This window comes from Dasypus novemcinctus, chromosome 12 (genome assembly GCF_030445035.2).
Source record: "Dasypus novemcinctus isolate mDasNov1 chromosome 12, mDasNov1.1.hap2, whole genome shotgun sequence".
NCBI classification, from domain to species: Eukaryota; Metazoa; Chordata; class Mammalia; order Cingulata; family Dasypodidae; genus Dasypus; species Dasypus novemcinctus.
The window spans coordinates 72,835,508-72,854,340 of NC_080684.1; the positions used below are offsets into that span (position 1 = coordinate 72,835,508).

Here is an 18,833-nt window from a genome sequence, read left to right on the forward strand (position 1 = left end):
CAGAGGTGGGGAAACACCTATAGAGATGTTCCCTACCACTAAAAGCAGAGCTTTTGGAGATGTTGCTCAAACATTCCCATACAGGAGTATGTACAGTTGAGTCATTAATATATATCCCAGGAACACCCCGTGTCTCATAGACTGGAGTGATTTAGACAATATCACATAACACCACAGTGATGCCAAGAATCTATTTTAGGTCACTTGTGCAAGTGATGGAAAAGTGAGCCAAACAAGCCTGTAAGGGAACACGGTCGTCACTATGGAGACTTTAAGAATCCACACCCTGAAGGATCTTAGATACCAGCTGCTGATCAAACTCTTTACTTACTATGGTGATATTTTCAAAAGAATAATTAAATCCCTTGATGGCTCTTTTGGCTCTGACACCCAGTTTCCAACCTTAGTTTGGCCTTTTACTCATGTTCAATTATGCTCTTCCCTAGGTGATGTTATCCAATTGAACAATCACTTCTACAAGGATTGTTCCCAATTCATTGATCCTGAGCTTCGACCTCCATTTCGATTTCCAGCCAAATATCTGGATGTCCCTCTAAAACCAAAATAAACATATGCAAAACCAAACTCATCCTCTTCCTCCACGAAACCAATTCTTCCACCTGACTTCCTGGCTTTTATTAATGGCACCACAGTTCTAAAGGATAGAAACCTCAGGTATCTTTGATCTCTTCTTCTCTTTTCTTTCCTTCCCATCCCTTCTTAATTTCAATTGCCAAGCTTTCCAGGACCCATTTCCAACATGTCATACCCATCCATCCTCCTTAATATTCAACTTCTTTTTTTATTCCCACTGCCTATATCCTAATTCAGGCTTTTGTTTCTTCTCACCTGGACTATTGCAAACACTATATCTGGCAAAAGAAAATTTCACAACCAGACAGATTTGTATTCAAATCCTGGTTTCATCTTTCTATTTGTATGATCTCAGCAATTTTCCCAAGCCTTCTAGCTTCAATTCCTTCCATAAAATGGGTTCATTTCAGGATCACATAAGATAATTATGTTAAAGTAGCATGTAAGTGTGCTCAACTAACGCCACTTTGTTCCTCTCATGCTGATACGCCCATCTCAACCCAATACCTTGTCTCCATTCCCCTTTAGTTCAAAGCATTCTGATTATGTATTTTTTCTGTACCCCTAAACCTCTAATGACTTACATTTTTCTATGAAAATAAGACCTATATCTCCTTACTTGCCTTTGGCAATATCACTCAAACTTCTTTCCTACCCTTCGTCTCCCAAACTAGCCTGTTCAGTCCTCCCCAGGCACACCTGTGTTTTCACCATGCTGATCTTTCCATCTGATATCACCCATCAATCTCCACCAGTCAAAATTTTACTTTAAGAAGAAACTGAAATGCCACCCCCTCCATGGGTACTAATTCTAATAATCCAGAATTCATCTGTTTTTGAATCCATACTTCACTTTCTTAATGTCTGTTATGGTATTTATTATTCTGCTTCATACTATTGGTCACTTGTGTCCTTGCATTCTTCCAAGCATTGGACTATGAACTAACTTCTTCATCTCTAAAGCCTAATATTCTTCATTTATTTAACATTCAAGAAATGAGCTGAACTGATTTTTAAAGAGATATCACCAGAAGAGTACCATTTATCAGAGTAGCATTTATCTTTAAGAATACACAAAGGCAGTAGTTGTGTGTTCTAATCACTGAACTATCCTGAACACCTAGCTCAAAATAGAGTGAGCCCTCAAAAAATATCTACTGAATGATATTATAATCCAAGATTACTCTTCAAAACCAGAAATATCCCTCATAATCCAGTTTTTAAAAGTTATGCCAATTAGTAACACCCCAGCTCTTGCACAGTCTCATCATCTCATATCAGGGACAATATATCCTCTAACGGTGGCAGGAAATGGGCCCGGTTGTTCACCCAGGAAGAGCACCCAAAGAAAGAGAGCCCTGTCTGCATGCCCTCGGGTGCCCTTGTCCAAAGAGGCTTCCCTGCAGCTGCCTTATACCCTCTACTTGTCCAATATGCACCTCTCTGTCTGGTTTATCCACGAGGCCAGCAATTTGGCAGGGGCATAAATTAAAACCCTGGAGAACAATCACAGGAACACTGGCCTTTGGAGTCAAGGCCAGCCAGCAGTATGATTCAGGCACTGAATGTTGCCTCACTTTGCTTCAGTGAGAATCCTGCCAGAAGTCACTCATAAGTCCAGTCAGCGTCAGAAAAACACTGCTCAGTTGTTGGTCAGAATCCCCAAGCAGGCCACAGGTACCGTTTTGCTAGCTCCATCCAGTGTCTGTAGAGTGAGGCTGTTCATTTCCAGTTGTGGTGGGCTGGGAGGGGAAAGGGAATGGAGAGAGCACAAACTTTAAGTCAGATAGGTCTGGTTCTGAATCCGGCTCTGCCACTGGCTACAGTGCAGCTATGGGCATAGTATCAATCTCCCAAGCTCCAGATCTCTTATCTCTAAAACAGGAACAATAATACCTAACTTACAGCATTGTTGTAAGAATTAATGATAACATACAGCAAAGCTTGAAACTACAGGTATTGATGTTATTACTGTTGTTAGATTAGAGAATCAAAGGCAGTAATTGCAGAGATTATCCCAGCATTTCTGACACCACCCTAAGAATTCATCTTTACCAATTCTCTCCAATAAAGCTCATCTCATCCCTTTGAATAATAATGACAGGTTTCTAAGAAAAATAGCCAAGTGTCAATACTAAGCTTTCTACAATTCAACTGTCAACAAAATCTTTCAGATGAATTTTCCTAACTTAAGCCCTGCAGAAAGTTCACTGACTTACCCTCATTTTCCCTCACCCCTTTAACCTCAAGACTCTTATAATGCGGCCCTTGAAGTCCCTGCACTGTGGCCGACAAGGACAGCCCACCCCTCTTCCTAGCAGTTTATCTGTTCTTCTCCCATTTCCACTCATCAGCCCTACACAATCACACACTCCAGACTCCTTCAGGCATCTGGCCCATTCTTAGCACCCACTCATCCACTCACATCGACTCTCACCCACTTTCCCACTGATGCCATTTCCCAGGGAAGCCAAAAGAAGTGATTATTTTTTCATAGTCACTACAATATGCCAAAAATGCCAACAAACTTGGCAATCACAGCAACTATATGCTTGTTCTATGCACCCATTTTTTTTCATACATTAGATAAGTAAAGTTGCTTTAGAAGGCTTAGTAAAGTTGCTTTAGAAGGCTTGCCATCTGTCATGTATTTTATAGATTGCACATCTGATGTACATAAATCACACAGACTATTAAATGTTATATCCTTCCCCTCCCCTAATAGGTCATTCTGGATGTTGTTGTCATTTGCCCAACTGTCTGATTCTCTTTGGAGCTCCCTATCTGATTTTATGATACCAGAATGAACCACTGGTTCTGGAACATTCTCTTCATTGGCTTTGTATGGCAGCACCTTATCCACTCAATACTATGTCCTGAAGTCTAGTTGTGCTGACCTCTGGAGCCTAAAACTGAAATGGAGGAGTTGTTAGAGAATTCTCTTATCTACCATGTGCAATGGCATCTCTCTTAGTCCCTCCTTCCCAAATTTCATAGAAGTTTCTAAAAGTCTCCTAGCTTAATTTAGTCATCTCTTCTCCTCTGGCTACCACCCATCTGGTCCAACCCTACATCATCTCTCCTCTGTCTATCAAGACTATCTCTTAACTCTTATATCTACTTCCAGGCCAACTCCACACCAGCCCCATTCCCCTCCAATATGCTCTTTTTAGCAAAGCAATTTTTCTGGACTGCAAGTCTGCCTCAGCCACTCCATTGCTCACCAATACTTAATGAGTCCCATTGCCACATAAATGCAAACTCTTATGAGTAGTTCATGAGGCACCCTGCAACCTCATCCTTACCAGCTGCATCCCTTGCCATGTTCTTGCCGTATCCTAAGTTAACTATTGAACACATCACGCTGTTTCAAATCCTCATAACTCTTATTATGCTGCCTTCTCTGCCTGGAAAAAGAGCACTCTTCCTTAACTATCTTCCAAATACTAAAAGCTTCTAGTCTTCTTTCAAGAATCTGCTTAAGTTTGACCTCACCTTCTTTCCATCTCCACTTTTCCTCATTCTTTTTAAGCTTTTGTATCTATCCCACTGAATGGCCTTTGTTTGTTTCTGCCTCAGCCACTAGATTGCAAGCCCTTTGAACTAGGAACCCTGTCTCTCTTCTTTTGACTCTCTAGTGTCATGCAAGATGCCTATCGCATGGTAGGAATTTGTAAACACTGATTGCATTGACTTTGCCTGATGCCTTGTGGGAGTCTTTTGACAAGAACCAATCCTGAAACTACATCTGCTTGAAAAGACCAATACTGAAAGATTTCTTCATACACTAATTTGTTGGAGTATCATTTTATATTCCAGGAACCCCTCAAATATCTTTTTTAAAATATTTTTTTCTTAGAAAGTCATCTCATTTTGCCAGTTCAAACAAGCCTGGAAATTCTGGCATTTGTTTGGAAACTGAAAAGTGCCTTAAGAGGCACTTTGTGAACTTGGACAAGGTTGAGAAGAGACCCACAGAGATGATTAAAGGCTGGAAAATAGACTAAGAGAACTGGAAGGAAAGGCTAAAGGCAATTTAGTAATTGACATCAAGCATGTGAAAAGTTGTTATTACTAAGGACGGTGGCGAACCGTGATGGCTATACCCTCTAAGGCGAGAGCAACAGGAAATGAGGCAAGCTGCAGCACAGAAGACTTGAGTTAGACAGAGAGGAACTTTCCTGGTCAAAAACATTGCTAAACACCAAAGAGTTAGACAAGAATGATGCCTTGGCCTATTCTTCTCTGAAGGTATATAAACATATGAAAGGTTCCCAATGGCTTGGAATACTCCTCGTGCAACACCTCCTGAATACCAGGTGGAATTTTACATTTCTCAGGGTCAGTGTCCACATGGCACATAGATTTTTGGCACCCAGTGTATATATGACCAACAGTGTTCTTACAACCCTACAATTTTGGTCAAAGTGTATCAGAGGAACTGATGTCATCTGTCGCACTTTTTCACTAAACATTTCCTAAGCCCCTTCTCAAGTTCAGCAGCCATGTTAGGTATCATCATGACGACTAATGCCTAGTTTATACTAATAGAGGAAAGAGGCGATGCTCTTACACCCCTTATAGGACCGTCAGGCCTCAGTTCTCAGCACTGTACCTACACTACAAGCCGTCACCAAAGCTACTTGCTTTTCCTCTGAATGACACCCACCCACAACCACCAAGTCTTTGCATATGCTATTTCCTCTACCTCAAATGCCCTTCCCCATATCCTCACTTAGAAATCCTTTCTTGTTTTTAAAGACCTAGCTCAAATGTTTCCTCCTCATAGCTGCCTGTTGTCACAGCTAATCCCTTCGATCCAAGTCTAGAGTATAACTGTGTTTCACAATTCCTGGTTCTAAGCATTAGAAATTGAATTAATGTTACTTGAATAAAAGAGAACTTCTTAGAAGAGTATCAGGAGCTCAACAGTAGCTGGAGGAACAGACTCCAGCTGGAATCCAATGCCTGGAATCCAAGGGAGTTCAGGAAAGCCAAGAAGCAGAGCACACAATTGCCTCATGCCCAGAAGAGGAGAAGGATGTTTCTACCTCACTTGAGGTTATTGAAGCTCTGTAAATATTCCCTCCATCCTAGTGTCAAAGTCCTAGCAGACAGTCTAATTGACCAAGCCTAGGTCCCTTGCCCAGCCTGTACAAGGATGAGGAGAGAGGAGGAATTACTTCCTTTCGATTTCCCTAGTAGGAACTGCTCACCAGAAATTATCCACCACGATTCACACAATGGAGGAGGTAATTCGTTCCCAAAAGAAACTGGAATATGATGAAAGAGAAAATGTACGTCACATGGTATTCTCTTGTCCTCATCACATTGTGGTGTAATCCTTAGTTTTCCTGTCTGTGTTCAGAACAAGTTCCTGCTCCCTGAGGGCAGGAACTGTGTCTTTTATCCCTGTCTCAGACACTGTTGGGCAGAGTCGATGATCAATAACCTCCTAAGGACAAAGCTCCTGATCAATATTTATTAAATGCAGGCCAGAAAGCCAAGATGGTATTCACTCCTGGCCTGCTGACTCCCAGCTCAGAGCTTTTTCTCCTGCATCACAGGGATGATGTGGTGACCTTTAATCCAGCCCCCATTTCTTAATCTAAGGAGTAGAACTGGTGTTGGTTTTCTTTAAAAATTGAGATTGACCCTTCCCTACCTGCCTCCCTCTCTCCCCGCCACGAGTACGCAAGTTATGGGTAAGCCTGGCAGGAAAAAAAAATCTTCAAATACTCATAGAATTGGAGCCAATGCAATGTGCAAATGCAGTGTCTAGGCGTCCACTATTTTGAATCACATTACAGCATCATCAGACTTCTCAGATAATACTAACCACAGATTTTTATTTTTGCCTGGTTAATGACTGTACAAAAGGAAACCAATAAGAAAAATAATATCAGAAGGTTGGAAATAAACTCTAAAAAAGTAAATAACTGAATATAGTAACAGAGCATGAGTGTATCAATGGTCACCACCAGGCAGGTAAATGTGACTGGCATATGAAGTCCATTTTAATAACACCAGTGTTCTTTTGACAGCATCTATGGGCATTCAAGTCTGTGACTTTGCATGGTTTGTTAATCCAATTTCAATTTCATTTTGAATTAATTCATACTTGGCCCTACAGTGAGATTTGTTTTCATTGAGATAAATAAATGCATACCGTGTTCAAAAGAAAAAAGAGAATCATTGGGAATGCCTTGGCAGGATTTCAAAAGTTCAGGATTTAGATTTTATAGATGACTAAGAGGTAAGTTGATTTTAAAAAGCTTTGAGGCCACATTGTCATGGACATTGAGAATAGTCACCAGGAGTTTGGCAATAAATTAACAACGCATTTTAGTCTTATGTGACATCTATTGCCTAGGTTTTAAGTCATCAATATTATGCAAAAGAAAAATTAGCTTCGGTCTCTAAATTTATATATCTATATAGAATTGGCCCATCTCTGAGTCCTCCTTCAACAGGTATTTTGCACAAAACTTACATATTGTCCATTTTCTTCTGTATCACAAAAAACAACAGGTCATATAACAAGAAGTCTGCATATTCAATTGGCTGCATTATAACCAGGTATCTGGGGAAAGAATGTTTGCCAAAATTAAACAGTAAGATATTAGCAAGAGTATTATACAAGATTCTCTCTTATTTGGAAGGGCTTGTTAACTTAGGTACATTTTAAATTCAAATTTGAGATCAAACTTTGTACATGGTAGTAATTTGTGCATGTTTATACCAAGACCACCCTTCCTTCCATCTCATAGGTTTACACTTAAAAATCATTGAAAAGTCGGAACGGTTAAGCTTCATTGGTCCAAGACTTGATTTACAGATTAACTACACTCTAGATATGAGGGAATTGAAAGAAACTCAGCTACTTGGAAAGTATTTTGAAGCTGCTTTTGTTGGTGGACAACTGTGATGGTGAACCAGTTTGGCAAATCTGAATTGTTTTTACTGCAGCTGTGAGATACCTGTGGTTTCAGTGACTACTGTGTATGCTTTGTTTATTTTATCCCTTCTTCCTGTTGGAAAAGCAGCTGGAGAGCAGACATCCTGCTGTTCTGAACCTCAGGCCTTGGAATATTAACAGGAAGCCACAGTAAGCATCTTCATTACCTCACCTGTGGCATAAATGGCAGAGAGAATGGAGCCCATCAGGAGGAACTGATTTAAAACAGAATGAAGCAGTTTGTGGACCATATGTCTGAACATCCAAGTAACTGCTATTGGCCTAATAAATTGGCTTCCTTCATACAGGGTTCAACCAAAGAAAGGAGAGAAAATCAGTTTCCTATACACAGGGATAAAGGCAGGCTTCAATAGCCTGTGGTAATGCAGTAACTGGGATAAAATATTTGGTGCATTAGACCAAGAAGTTGTATCACATAATTTATATCTGTTGCTTTTAGCTTTTAACAAAACACGTGGGAGTGGATGGTAGGGGTATGTGGGAGGGGAGAAGCTAATAGCTTCACAAGATACTTTCATGTGTTTCCCATCATGCATAATTACTCATCCTAAGGCAAGAGGAATATTGCATAAACATCATTTTAAATATCTTCCCAATTTGGGCTTCTTTTTGGTGGGGGGAGAGGTGGTGGGAGAGAAGAAGGGGAAATGAGTATAAAGCGTCAATGTCCCTTCTCCAGACAAAGAGATAGGGCCAGAGATTATTTGACCCAGTCCGAGGCTCTTTATGTAACGTCTACATTATAATGGGTCAGAATTATTCCTGGAAGGAGAATTCCCTAGTGCAGATTCACCTTCCCTCTATAGACTAAGGCTATGGGAAAAAAATAGTTCTATTCTGGAAAAAGCATTTACCCTACAAACTTAAAAAAAGAGCTACTGAACAGAAAGACAAAAGAGGGAATAATAATCTTAACATTCATTATTGAACAAACACTGGAATCCTCATTCTACCGTACCTAGTAAACACCTCTACACTTACAGGGCACTAAATTTCTTAGAGCTTGTGTCCATTCAGTCTACCAACTTTGCTAACAGACTTGAGAACGCAAAATGCAGAAGCACAAATACAGACATAATGTCTTCCTTGCAGTCCTCAGGATGGTGGTTCTAGAAATCCATCGTCCTATGTAATCACTATGAGTGTGTGAATTAGATCTGGCTTAAATCCCAGCTATCCTACTTTTAGTTTCACAAACTCGGGTAAGTTACTATATGTTTCTGAATATAAGACAGCTCTCCATTTTCCCAAAGAGGAGATTGAAAAAAATTTTTTCTACCAACTGCAATTATACTAACTTTTAGGAATACAGATGAAATAACAAAAGGTCCACTTCCAGTACCTAATTTATTAATTTAGTCCCATATAAATATTTGAAATCATGTGAAATCTCGATTTGGAAATAGTTTTCACTCTCACATTTTATGAAACCATTTTCTTCAAATTCTTAATATGTATCCTTGACATCAGTGTCATCTGACATATTCCACAGTTGCATCATTTTCATTTCCATATGGGTTGTTTGATGTTGTCATCAGAAATTTTACCCCAAACCACAAATGTCCATTCACATCACATTAAGACAATTGCTTTGTTCCTTCATCTGTAGGTGAATATTTGTGCTGCTGTCTTCACTTAAAGTAATATAAACATTGATGTATTACTTTCAAAAGACCTCTTTTTAAAGGCTGTTCATGGTGACATCTGTCTTAGGTTCCCAGGGTTGCCCTAAAAGCATACCACAAAATGGGTGGCTCAAAACAACAAAAATTTATTATTTCACAGTTCAGTGGGTTAGAAATCTGAAATCAAGTATCAGCAGAGTCTCGGAAGTCTGTAAGGAAGAATCTGTCCCCTGCTTCTCTCCTGGCTTCTGGCAGTGGCTTGCCAGCAATTCATGGTGTTCTCTACGTCAGTTGTCACCCGGTGTTCTCTCCTGGGTCTGGCTGTGCCTCCTCTTCCCTTTTTATAAGGACACCAGTCATTTTGATTAAGGGCCCTCCCTACTCTGGTATGACCTCATTTTAATTTATCTAATTCCACCCAAAATGACCCTTTTTCCAAATAAGATCACATGCTGAGGTAGTTGGGGGTTAGCACTTCAGCATATCTCTTTTGAAGGGACACAGTTCAAACTATAACAACATCCAAATTTTGCAATTGTGAGGTCAACTCCCTCAAGAATAATGAAGACGTCTCTGTCATGTTCTTTTTTCCTTTTTCAGGGACTCTGCCAGGTAACTTCTGTAAGCATCTGAGCCCAGCAATTTCTGAGATTATCTCAAGCTAACGCATTTTAGAAATTGAAGGAGTGTCCTATAATTTGAGAGCTTTTATAAAGATCAAACTATAAAGTGATTCTGAGAGATGGGTTTGGAAACAACCTCATTTTATATTTTAGCACATACAGTACATAATCTCTCTAAGCTTTTGTTTCCTCCACTGTAGAAGAGAGATAATAAGAGTCCTTTGTTCGTAGAGTGGTGGTGAGGATTAGATGTGATGATGTACTAGTATGGGGTTCCACAAATAAAAAATGAAAAAATTGAAGAAATGTGTCCAAGAAAACCTACAAAGATCCAAGATGAGGCACATGAGGATAGGTTAAAGGAATGTGGATTTTTATTCCAAAGAGAAAAAACAAGTAATGTAACAAATTAGATTCTAAAAGAGAAAGGACTCTTCAACAAAGACTAAAAGTATCTCTGTTCTTCCTCACTCAGTAAGATGATCATGGTATGGATCCAAATCACGAAAGAACCCAAATTACAAAATTATGTCATATAGAAGGAAAAATTTCTATTCCATAAAGGTTGTAAAAAATTGGATCACTTTCTGATAGAGGCTGTGAAGCAACTTAAAAACCAGGGATAATTATGGTATGGTTTTATCTATAGATAGTTTTATTGATGGGATGATTTTTCAAGGACTCACTTAGCCCAGTGCTTCTAATCATCAGGATGAACAACTACATGAAATTAAAGCATAGGAATGTAACAAGGGAATTAGAGCATATAGGACTGCACAGGAGTGGGGACTAAGAAATGATATATTTTTCTGAATACCTTGTGTCACCACAAAAGGCATGTGCAGGCCCTAACACTTGTCCTGTGAGTTCGAACACTTTTGTAAATAAGACTTCTGAAGAAGTTATTATTAGTTAAGGTGTATTAGTCAGTCAAAGGGGTACCAGAAATTTGTTGGTTTTTATAAAGGGTATTTATTTAGGGGAAACGCTTATAGTTATAAGGCCCTAAAGAGTTCACCTTGAGGTTGCTTTCTCACAAAAGTTGGCTGCCACGTATTAAAGCAAGATGGCAGACATCTCTGCCTGGTCTCTCAGGGCTTCCTGTATCAGTTTCTGGCATTGAGCTCATTTCCTCCTGGGCCTTCTCAGCTGCTTAGCTGCTCTGTTCTCTTCAACTGCAAACTCTCAGGCTAATGGCTTATCTTTCCCTGGATTTTAGCTGTTTGAGCTTTCTCCTTTCTGTCACATGGAAGGACCAAAATGACCAAATTCTCTCCTCTTCCATGTTTCTTCTTGAGTGACACAAGAAGTGCCCATTTATATTAGTCCAAAGAGGGCAGGGACTCAACCCAAGCTACACCTTAATAACTAATGATGGGGAAGCGGATGTGGTTCAACAGGTAGAGCATCTGCCTACCATACAGGACGTCCAGGATTTGGTACCCAGGGCCTCCTGGCCCGTGTGGTGAGTTGGCCCATGCACAGTGCTGCTGTGCGCAAGGAGTGCTGGCACATGCAGGGATGCCTCTGCGTAAGGATGCCCCCCATGCAAGGAGTGGCCCCAGCACACAAGGAGTGGCCCCCATGCAAGGAGAGCCACCCCGGGCAAAACCGCAGCCCACCCAGGAGTGGTGCCACACACATGGAGAGCTGATGCAGCAAGATGACACAACAAAAAGAGACACAGATCCCCAGTGCCGCCTGATGAGAATACAAGCTGACACAGAAGAACACACAGGAAATGGACACAGAGAGCGGACAATGGGGGAAGGGGTGGGAAGGAGAGAGAAATAAATAAAATAAATCTTGGAAAAAAAAAAAACTAATGAAGTAGCCCAATCAGAAGCCCTAAATTGATTTTATCAAGTAAACTTAATCAGAGGCCCCTCACTGAATCTAATACAATCAAAAGGCATCACACCCAGAGGAACAGACCAGTTTATAAGAATAACCCTCTCCTTTTTGGGAATTTACAAAAATAATCTCAAACAGCAGCCACAAAAGATATGTCCAAACTGAATGAGGGTGGACCTTAATCCAATATGGCTGTAGTCCTTAAAAGCAAAAGAAATTGGATATAGAAGAGAAAGCTACAGGGAGAAGTTAGAAGCCAGAACTCAACAGAATCTGGAAGAGATGGTACAGGACACAAGGAAAGCCAAGGAACACAAGGATTGCCAGCCAGCTGGAATGCTTCCTACCCTGGGAGGAAACAAGCCTTCTAGCCTCTGAAACTGCATGGCGATGAATTCTCATTCTTTAGGCCAACCTATTGTGTGAGTATTTGTCATGGCAGCCTGACCTATGACCATATCAAGCGATTAATTTTTTTATTGTCCTTGATCAGAGGATTTTCTTCCTTCTGTAGACTGCCACTACTGTTAGAAAAAGCATAAACCTTAGAACTATACAGACCTGGATTCAAATCCCAGCTTTTCTTCTTACTGGAACCTTGAACAGGCTTCTTAAACCCTCTAAGAGTATATTTCATCATCTGGAAATAGGGCATAAAAACATCAACATTACAGGTCTGTGGTAGGAATCAAATGAGATAATGTTTGTGAGATGGCTAAGTTCAGTATCTGGCACATTAAAGTTCAAAATACTGATTCTCTTCAGTTTTCAGTAGTTCTGTCATCACACTGAATTGTCAGTCAGAACCCTTACAACTGGAGGTGGTTCATCCCTCAATGCATATCAAAGCCATATCATGACCTGGTTTATTTTCTGGTAACCAATTCTCAAAAGATGGAACTGAGCAGACATGAACCAACTTCTGCTGGGTCTGCATAGTTGTCATAAAGTGTCCCATACCCATCCTCTTGAAGGGAACCTCATTCTTGGTCACAGGGCTTCCTTATAGTCACTGCAAATGTCTCCTAGCCTTTTCCTCACCCAGGTATGAATGGTTTGGAATGGTTTCAAACCCTCCAGCAAGGTATGTCAATTAGGATAAGACTTAGCTGTCCTAACAAAAAAGACCCAAAAATATAATGATGTAAGTAAGACAGAATTTCCTTCTTAGATAACAGTTCGGAGGTAAGTGGTGCAGGGCTGGTAAGACAGCATTGCCATCCTCAACTCATGGCACTCATCTCTTGTTTCTAGGCGACTCCCATCCAGAAAGAAGGGGAGAAAGAGTCAGGGGAGCACACCCACATACCTTTCTAGGTACACAACCCATAAGAGTCACACATCCTTCTATTTACAACCCATTAGCCAAAATGTAGTCACCTGGTCAAAAGGGACACTGAGAAATGCAGCCTCATGCTGGAAAGTCATGTGCTCAGCAAAATCTCAAGAAGAGCAGGTAATGAACATGACAGAGAGGAGGAAATTAGCAACATCTGCCTCACAAAATTAAGGTTGGAAAGCTCTCTGGACATTTTAACTCTTTATGAAAAGACCATCCATCTAGATTTTGGAAAGTAGAGACCATACATCTTTTAACCTGAAAAGTGATGTGATAGTTACAGATAAAATATGATGAATAAAGACCCTGGCAACATAAATTAAGACAGTAAGTACAAACCTTCTTGTTTATATAACAGAAACTTGAGTCATCGAGTTTTCCTGAGGCCAAACTACATCTGGGAAAATCTGAATATGCTGACCCAGAAAAGAATTGGAGTAGAGCTGCCCTGGAACAATGACAGCATTTAGCCTCAATCTTTAAAAATTCAAAAGTTACGGGGAGGGCCCCCTGAACAAGCCTGAGCTAGCCTGGAGAACTCCACAAGAAGAAAGAGTCCCACTCTGACGCAGAGTTTATGGTTTATGAAACACCAGGTCAGATGAAGAGACAACACCTCCATTTGACTGTGAGAAAAAAAAATCTCTGGGGCCAAAGAATGGTAATTCCTATTTTCTGTCAAGAATGAGTTTAACAGATGCCATTTTGCAAAGATTTTATGGAAATCTTTTCTAACCTATTTGAGAGACTTTAATATGCTACATTATTTAGTTGTCTGAAATTCACATTTATTTCACTCGTGCAGGAAAGCCAGAATATTTTCCCACTAAGTACTTATTCATTAAGTGTTTGTCTTAATCTCATGATTGTGTTCATTAACAACTGGTTCTTTTCTCTGACTATCCACCTGGAAAGAATCTCCACACTTTGCAGAATAGTTTTTCCCATTCTTTCCAACAAGAACAAGAGGATACATAGGAATTTTTTTAGATCCTATAAGAAAAGCATCAAAACATGAGCAAACTAAAGATCCAGCCCAATTCCTTGTTTGAAATCGATACAACTAATAAGTATATTTCTTAAACTTCTCAACAGAGGAATTGGGGAAATTTGCCATGAAATTAAAATAAACAAATAACTGCCAATTTTGAAAATGCTTAGGGAAAAAAGCACAAAACAGAAAACTTCATGGTCTGATGGAGCGAATCCTGGACTAAGAAGATAGAAAAATTTAGTTCTAGTCCCACATCAGCCAGTAGCTAATTATGTGGGCTTGGGCAAATCCCCTAAGGTTTCTGGACTTCAAGTTTCTCATTTATAAAATTGGAAGGTTAAAAAGTATTACTTCTAAGGACTTCTCTAATTGCATAGTCCATGAGTTTATGAAACTGCTGGCTACTAAAATTTTTTAAAATTTCAATATCACAAATGACACAGAATCATTTTAGTTTTTTCTCTACTTCATACACAAATTGAGTAAATAATAAATTTCCCCTGACAATTAGGGGGAAATCCAGATTTTAAAGACATCTTTGAGAGTTAAAGGTTGTAATGGTAGAACTAAATACCCTTACAAAGAGCTCTCTATCTGGACTTTAGGGATGCATATATCACTTTACTGATTCTTTGTGCCAAAATGGTATTTGGATAAGGTGGCTAGTCCCGCCAAACTTGGATTGTTATGATTCATATCCTGCTGCTAGTAAAATGTTTATAGCAGGTAAACTTCACATTAACATTAGTTTCAAAGGATTAAATCTAATTATGGCATTGATCTTGGATTACACTTATGCTAACTTAAATTTGGCCTAGAAAGACATTACAGTGAACCCTAGACTCCAGTCACATCTCCCCCACCATCACACAACCCATTTCCCACCGACCCATGAGGGCTCTTCCAAAAACGTAGGTCATAAAATGCTTCAACGACTCCACAAGTTCCACTTCATGCCATAAATCTATGCCATATTTCACTCCTCCGTGGGTTTTCCAGTACTGCACCCAATACGCAGAGTGGACCCAGGACCTCCTTTTATCTATATGAAAACATTAGTGCAAATTCTCAAAAGACCGTCTCTCTGGGGAGGTGCTGTCCCAGGGGCTAGACTCAGGGTGTGGAAGGAACTTTTGTGCAAAGAAAAAGGCGCTGTCCCCTTTGGGGGAAAACAGGCCTGTGCCAGAGTATGGACTGGGTTTCAGGGCAAAAGCTGTACAGTTGTACCAAGTGTATGGACTCTTCTCTCCCCTTTCTCCATCCTCATGCTTTTCTGCCTGCCTTGCAAATCCTGGTCATCTTTAAGGGTTGACTTAAATCTCACCTTCTCCAGAAAGCATTCACTGTCTTTTCTACCTCTTCCTTGGAGACAGTTTCTCCTCTCTGAGCCCATAGCACCCCAAGCCTAGGTTTATTGCATCCAAGTCTGTTGTTACTGAATCCCCATTGTATCCCTAAATCCCCTTCAATTGGGATATTGGTTTGCTTGTCATCTCTACCCAATAAACCATGATCTCCTCAAGGGCAAAAGAGTCATATTCATCTCTATCCTGATTGACCAAGACAACATCTGGCCAATTTAGATACTTAGTAAATGCTTGTTTAAGAAAAAGTTTGTCTTGTTGATATAAGGAAAGTAAGAGCATTTTAGATTTCTCCAACCAAACAACCTAAGGGTAGTATTGAATGTTGGTTCATGTTCCAAATAAAACTATTTTACACAGCCATTTTCTTCCTCAAAAATTAAAGTGGATTAATCATTTATATCATTTCTTTTTTATTTTGGATCAAAGTTTTCATTTTCTATTTAAAAATTCAGAAGTACAAAATAATTGATTTTCAAATGTCACTTTGTACTTTTCTTTCTTAAATTTCTCTACTCCCTCATCTTCAAAAATATTACTCTTCTCTCTCAAAATTTAAATCAGCTACATTATAAAATGAAGAACTGATCCCTGTTGACTAAGACATATGTAGTCCTTTTTGCAGGAAAGGAAGTCTCCTATTTTTAGAGATTAGCAATCGAAATGGACACAAATCATCTGCCATCGAGTGAGGACCAACGGGTACGTCAAATATTCTAGGTAGCAAGACCTAACCCAGTGTCTCTCATCCTTGATGCTGATGACATTACAGGCCAGATGGTTCTTCATTTGGGGGAGTCAATCTGTGCATTGCGGGGATGTGAAGTGGGTGGAGCCAGAGAATCTGCTAAATGCCAGTAGCCTCCCCTCCAGCTATGACAACCAAAACAGACATTGCCAAGGATTTCCCCTGGTGAAAAAAAAAAATTGAGTCTGGTGGAGAACTATCACCCTGAATATCCTCAGAGTCCATAGAAGGATCGGGTTTTAGAGCCAGTCAGACAAGCAGCAAATACCAGCTCCACGATTTACTAGCTACATGATCTTGGGCAAGTACTTAATCCTTCTGTAATTTAGTTTACTTATCTTTAAAGTGAAGTTAATAGGATCCATTTTCTGAGTTCTTCTGAAAGCTTAATGGAAAAATAGTTGTAAAATAATTAGCATAGTAGCCAATATTTATTCTTTTTATTTCTTACCATACTTTAAGCATCACTCTTACTGGAATTTAAATACAAAATATATCCTAATATAATGCCATATACAATTTAATTTTTTAAGAGATCACAATTAACTCAGGCCCTGGCTATTACTTAGCTGTGAACACCAATAGCTGCTGTTCTGTTATTAAAGAAAGCATGCAAAAGTTTGAGGTGATAGAATGAGAGAGAATGTAACTTTCTCTCGTTGTGAAAGAGAATATCTATTCTTCTTATTTCCTCTATGATAAAAATCTCAAAAATTTAGCAACCCCAAATATATTTCCCAGACTTCCTCACAGGGAGAAGAGACCATGTGTCCAAGTCCTGGCCAACTGGGATGTAAGCAAAACTAGTATGTGCAACTTCTGAGATGTGTCTTTAACGAAAGGAAGTCAGCCCTCTCCCCCAGTTATCCGTCCTGATGTTGGGAATATGATGTGATGGATGGATCTCCAACTTGGACCATGACACTAAAAACCACACACAAAGGCCAAAAGCATGGTGAAGTGGAAGGAAAGCTGGGAGCAGCCTAAATCACAGATATCTGTAATATGGCACTGCTATACCAGACCTAAATTACCTGTGTCCATCATTTCACCCTGAATTCTCTACATCTATACTTTCATATAAGGGAAAAACATATACATGCCTTCTTTAAGCCAGTGATTTTTTGGGTTTATATTATTATCAACAAAACACATAGTCCAACTAGTAGACTAAACTTACATGTTTTCTTTTATTTGCCAACCTAAAAAATAATAATAAAAGGATAAGGATAAACATAGAAAGCTTTCATAGGAGTCTTAATTCTAATTCCCCTTACTCCTTGAGGAAATCTGTTATTCATACCCTCCCCTATGTGTATAGTCAAGGAGAAAAAGTAAAAAGTTAAAGTCAAAAATGGAAGAGATGTGCAAAATTTGAGTAAATGGTTTAGAAGCAGATCAATGTGACTCACCTCCCCAAATACTGTCCTCATAGGTGTCAAAAGGAGATATACTGAGAAAGATGGAAAAGAAATTCCGATATTCAGCCTTGAAATGGACCATGTTAATTTTACCAATTATCTAGGTCCATCTTTCTCCATAAATGATATCAAAGAGAAATGATAACTTTCTTAAATTTTTAATTTGGTTCTGAAATAAAGGATTGTGTGTAAGCTTCCTGGGCTACTCAAAGCAAATATCATAAAATGAGTTGGGTTAAACCATGGGAATTTATTTGTTCATGATTTTGAGACCTGGAAAATGTTCAAATCAAGTCATCATGAAGGCGATGCTGCCTTCCAGAAGACCAGATGCCGGCGAGTCATCAGGATGAACAACTACATGAAATGAAAGCATGGTCACATGGAATCTGCTGCTCTCTTCCGGGATTCATTGATTTCAGCTTCTTGCTTCCTGTGGCTTTCTCTTTCTTTGTCTGAATTTCACTCTCTTATAAAGGAGTCCAGTAATAGGATTAAGACCCATCCTGGCTGAAGTGGAACACACTTTAGCTGAAATAGCCTCATCAAAAGGTCCAATTTACAATGGGTTTACAATACATTTACAACCACAGGAATGGATTAAAGAACACCTTTTTCTGAGATACATACAGCTTCAAACTACAACAGCAGGGAAATGGAATTTTGTTTGAAACGTGCTGCTTGGTGTATACACACGCTATGATTCTCGCCCACTCAGTTCCCATTCCTATTAATAAGAATTGTGTTGATAAAACCCCAGCCATCACATTCCATCCTTACTGAGCCTGCTAGCCTGCACAATGCTTCCAAAACTGTCTTGGGACCCCAGCGATTGTTACTGCAATTAACAAGTCCACTCATCCATAATAGATTTTGAAAGACCATTTGTTTAGCTAAGGAATTTTGGTAAAGTAAATGCATAAATCAGTGAGTGTTTGGATGTGAGGTTTTGGAGTTATAGATAGAAAAAAGGTTAGAAGAAATAACTTGAATTCAATCGGAAGTCCCTGCAATGACCCATATGACATTCTTTCTCTTCTGGTGCACTACATTAACCACATTACTTTTTGTCCCCTAGCAGCAAGTCTGGTTTCAGACTAATCTAAATCCCATACACATTCTAATTCTCAACTAAATTGAGTAAAGAGCACATGGTCACAGTCACCTGTTAAACATATGACATGGGGTGCAAATTCTTTTATTTGAACCTTAATAGCAAAGGACTTTCTTGAAGCTAAATCATCCAACCCAGGTAATGACTTCAATCCAAAACAGACATGCCCTGGAGAGTT

The 18,833-nt window shown here is 39.5% G+C and overlaps 1 long non-coding RNA gene across 1 annotated transcript in view; it reads right to left on the minus strand.

Moving 5' to 3' along the window:
* Positions 1 to 1,625: 1,625 nt before the first annotated feature.
* LOC131280626 (uncharacterized) overlaps positions 1,626 to 18,833 on the minus strand; it is a 28,072-nt gene continuing 10,864 nt past the window's right edge. The window contains exons 2-4 of the long non-coding RNA XR_009188293.2: positions 12,237 to 12,315; positions 7,088 to 7,177; positions 1,626 to 2,336 (exon numbers count right to left, since the gene is read on the minus strand). This is a non-coding gene — a long non-coding RNA (uncharacterized lncRNA). The remainder of the gene's footprint in view (positions 2,337 to 7,087; positions 7,178 to 12,236; positions 12,316 to 18,833) is intronic.